Below are 4,694 nucleotides of genomic sequence, written 5' to 3' on the forward strand. Positions count from 1 at the left end.
TTTTTGCTGGATAGCAGTGTTTAATTTAGTTTCTATGCTTTATTGCACCTGGTTCTTGATTACAAATGCAGGTTATCTGTGGGAGTTCCGTTACTTTCCCACAGACGGTGGAACACACGTCTCCGCTTCAAGGTGTCCCTTCCTGTCTGTAACCAAGTTTTCAAACCTTGCGGCAGTCTTCGGTGCCAGCCTGGCAGGTCAGGAAACAGCGATTCCATCCACTTTTGGGGCTGTGCCGGGTTTTTCTTAGTCTCACGTACGTAACTTATCTGCCTCGTGAAACGGTTTGTTGGTGGTTTTGGTTCATGGCAGAACTCCTCAGACGTGTACTCCTCAGAAACAAGCGGTCGGGGCTGACACAGACAGATGGAGGTTACACGGAGCCTTCCTTTTTAAACAAGAATAAGCATACACAGAGAGAATTATTAAGTTTATCCTGCAAGGCAAAATCTGTAGCATTGGGGAACTCTGAATCACATTTGCCCAAACTTGGTAGATAAGCCTTGTGTTTACTCTCTTGGCATCTGGGCCTTATTTGGTCTTGTATATTCAGAGAACTCGAATATTTGGCATTCCTGTTTCTCTTCATTCAGTGGCCTGAAGCTGCGGACACCTAGAGCTCAATCATTCCTCTGCAGCCAGCGGTTCTGGGAGCACAGGGGAGGGATGTGCTGCCGAAAGCGGGTCAGCAACGGGGTCTGAAGAAACCCACGTCTCTGTTCGGCGGGGGTTAACGCCGAATCCAAGCTCAAATAACCAGTCTGGTTCTGTGACAGCTCAGCCGCTTTGTACCACATAAGTGTCAGGTCTGTGGCCATCTGCAGTGGGCAAATAGATTCCGTTGGCCTTCCTGCCTGCGTCTTGTCAGCCAGGTTGTTTTCTTCTTCCAGCATTGTAAACCTCTGAGCAGGTTTAGACAGGATTCAGACTCACCTCCCAGAAACGGGTTTCATCTTCTGACTGGGGAAAGCAGCGCGCTCCCTCCGTCGCCGGAGAGGGGAGATGGCTGTGTGGCTCGGCCCTTGTGATGGGCCATACTCGTGATTTCCGTGGAGGTTTTAAAATGCGCTGCCTCGCACGGTGACCTTTGCAGCAGGCACAGCACCGTGATTTTCGTGAAGCTTGCTTGGGTGGGAGGCTTTGCCTTGCGCCTCTTCTGCTGCACGTGCCTGAAGTGGCATCCCTGAAACTTCAGCATGGCGTCACTGCTCCCCCACACCCCCCCCCATTTTAGATTTGCTTAACTTTTGATGGTAGCAGGATTTCTTAGAGTGTCACCATCTATCTGAGTCTTCCTCAAATCAGGCCGTGATGAGCGCGTTGAAATGCTGGGATGCAGCCTCTGAGCGAGGGAGTGATCCCAACAAACACAGGCCCCCCTCCTTTGGCCCTTGGCCTTGGAGGGGAGAACCAGAGACGCTAACAGAGGCTGAGATTCCGTAGCAAATCACTCTAAACGTAAAAATCTCACCATTTCTGTGCAAGAAGCATCGAGCTCTCTAGGATTCCTTTTAGCTGCCTGGGAGAGGGATGGAGGCTTTGCCTGCTGGCGAGGGCAGGCGTTGCTGCCCGCGTTAGGGCTTGCCCTTGGCCCTGGCCCCGCGCTCACCGTTCCTTTCCGAAACCGGCGCAGGGGTGCTTTGGGGGCTGCCAGCTCTCCCCACGGTGGTGGGGTCTTTGCAGCCCTCGGTGCGCCGGGGTGAGCAGACTCCTCTGCAAACACGCCGCTTGTTCCCGATGGAGGCAGCGGCTGGTGCCTGCGAGGAAGGGGAGCCGCTGGCCGGGGTGTCGTGGCTGCTGGCGCGGGCTATTCCACGGTAAGCCTCAAAATGGTTAAACTCTTTGCTACCAGAAGCAGTCTTACGTGGAAAAGCGTGGCTGTGTTACAGAGGAGTTGCTTTTAATTTTTTGTCCAAACACCAGAATTGTTTGTACAATTGATTTTTTTTTAAAAATATTTTGCAAGCATTTGAAAGTTGCTCTAAGGTTTTTTTTTCCAGGTATTGTAGGAAGCACATCTTGAGATCTTATTTCCAGTTCCCATAAAAGAAGGAAAAAGGAGCCTGAGGGGAGAAGGATTGGATAAAGGGAGAACAGCACGTGCTAGAGGAAATCAAATCTGCCTACGGAGAAGGTAGGACGGCTGCGGGGGAAACGAATGGGATCTGTCCATTGTCCGCGCTCTTCCGCCTGCTCCGGTGGGAGCTCGGCCTCCAGTGAAAGGACTGGTGCTAATTGTCCGTGGCATCCGTGTGAAAAAGGGGATTAAGCTGAGGAATAAAACCACTAAAAGCTCCCACTTACTTAAAAAAGACTTTTTTCTCCTCTCCTCTTGCCCTAGCAAACACACCATTATATTTCCAAGAAGTTCATAAATATTGCTAGGTTTAGGAATGATGTCTAGGATTTGCTTTACTGCAAAAGTCCTTTCTCGCAAGAAAACTGCGGCAGTGAATTCATCACTTTGTGTTCTGGCCACACGAAGCTGGCGACGCGACTCAGTTTCAGCGGCTTCATCAGCGGAAACGATGCACGGGCTGGATTACCGTGACCTCTTCCCTGGGCTGGCGCGCTCTCTTCTTTTAAGATGCTTGTGACGGCCCGGAGATCCTGAAGCAGGGGGTGGTAGGAAGCACCTGAAAGGGCCAGAAAACGTAATTCAGTCAAAAGCTCCAGCCCAGCACAAGGTCGTAGTGCCTCCGTGTCCCCAGCCCGTGTCTGGAGGGGCTATGGGACCTGCTGCTGTCTTTTTACGTGATGAAGTAAGTTTTTGTAGTCCTGCTGTTGTTTTCGTTGCCTCGTGTTTAAAGGTTTAACTGGAAGGAAAGAGAAACAAACGTGTTGCAAAAATAGAATAAGCCCAACCTGGTGGCAGCTGGATTAATGAACCTTTTGAAAAAAATCCTTGAATGCAGAACATTTACAAGGCTGTTCTAGTGGCGTTACTTATCACATAAAAACATTTCACAGTGCGGGTGCTGGTGGGGCGATTACACTCGCCCAGCCGGGTCCTGCTAACGCCCGAGTCCGTTCGCTGCTCCCATCAGCAACCTTACATCAATTCAGCATCTGCTTCTCAGCAGTAGGTCAGTGAGGTGGCGTAGGTTTTCATTTTTAGTTACCTCCTTTCTCCAAAGGGTTGTGTTAGGAGTCGTCCTTCTCATGCGTGTTGCTGGGAAAATATGCTGAGAGTTGCCGTGACCTTGGACAACGAGGAGTTTCTCACTCCTACAAAGAGTTTCCTTGCAAAATAATTGTGTATAATTTTTTGAGTAATATCTTGTAGGTTGGTAAACACCAATGAACGTTTTTTTGTTCTTTAAAATTCAAACCAACAAATTCATCCTCAGAGCATCAGCTGGCTGTGTTATTGTTGCAGTTTCTCCAGTCGGGTATGTTTGCTGTAGCGCGGCGGAGCTCCCCCGGAGCAAGGAGAGTACGCCAGCTTTGTCCCCGCGGCAGAGCGTGCTGCCTGCGTGCACGTGTCCCAGCCTCACGCCCGAGTGCCCTCCCATGCCTGCGCTCTATGAAGAAGCTTTAATTAAGCATCCTAGGCTTGCTTTACCTTCACGAGACTCATAAATGTATGAAAATGCAAGAGAAATTAATAGGAAAGTCCATGGGTTTCTCTTTTTTTTTTTTTTTTTAATTAAATGTTGGATCCCTGTAGCAAGTCCCCATCGCACGAGGTCCTGGGCTTCCTGAGACACACTGAGCTCCGGCACGAACGTGTCCATCACCGTTCCCATGGGAAGGCAGAGTGACTTCCAGGCGATCCCTGCGTCCCCAGGAGAAGCAGCGCAGGGCTGGTACGGCTTCCTCCTGCAACGCCTCGGTCGCCTGTGAGCGCGCGTGTACAATAACCACGGCACTTCTGCGCCCGGGCTTTGCCCAGTGCAAAAATTACAGCCAGCCGGCTGCGAAGAAGTGGCTCTGGATGTAGAATTAGGCTTATGGAGTTTGGGTAATGGAAAAGAGATCAGGAAATGATCACTTGGAGGCTTCCCTGTATGACAGCGTTCCCATCGTGTGGCCACCAGAGAAAATCAGACAATCCAGGTGATCAAAATGGTCAGATTTTGCCAAGGTTTGCGGTAAAATGTAAGGCTTATAAAAGCACTACATGATGCGGCTGTCGCTGGAGTTGTCCTGCCCCATTCTGTGGTTTGATTACACCCCCCCACGGGTGGAGGCACGGAGCCTTTCCCGGAGGCACAGAGCCTTTCCCGCGATACGACTCCCCTTCCCTGCTCCGTCTCTGCGATAAAGTTCCTGCGCCAGCAGCTGGGGAGGGGAAATGAGGTGCCACAAGAGGTAGACTTAATCAATAAGTATCTAAATAACCCAGTCTCCTGGTAACTGGGCCTCGGACTGTGGTGAGAACACTGTACCCAGCCGGTGGCAGATTTCTCCAGGCGTTTAAATACAAAATATTGCCCCTGTCTTTGTCTGTGCTTTGGGTTTTTTTCCGTGTCGCTGAATTGAAACTCCAGGGCACAGGGAAGGGCTGCAGGGGGTCAGGATGAGCTGCTTTTGGGCATCCCCAGGTAAGGGAGATGCTGGGGTAAAAGAAAGCACCCTTGGGGAACACAACAGAGGTTTCCAGAGAAGCACCGTGGCACCAGAGGGGGGCCCTGCGGGGCTGTGGCTGCTCCGACCCGGCAAGGACGAGCTGGTCCCGGGAGAGGCGGGCA

This window comes from Phalacrocorax aristotelis, chromosome 8, assembly GCF_949628215.1.
Source record: "Phalacrocorax aristotelis chromosome 8, bGulAri2.1, whole genome shotgun sequence".
Lineage (NCBI taxonomy): Eukaryota > Metazoa > Chordata > Aves > Suliformes > Phalacrocoracidae > Phalacrocorax > Phalacrocorax aristotelis.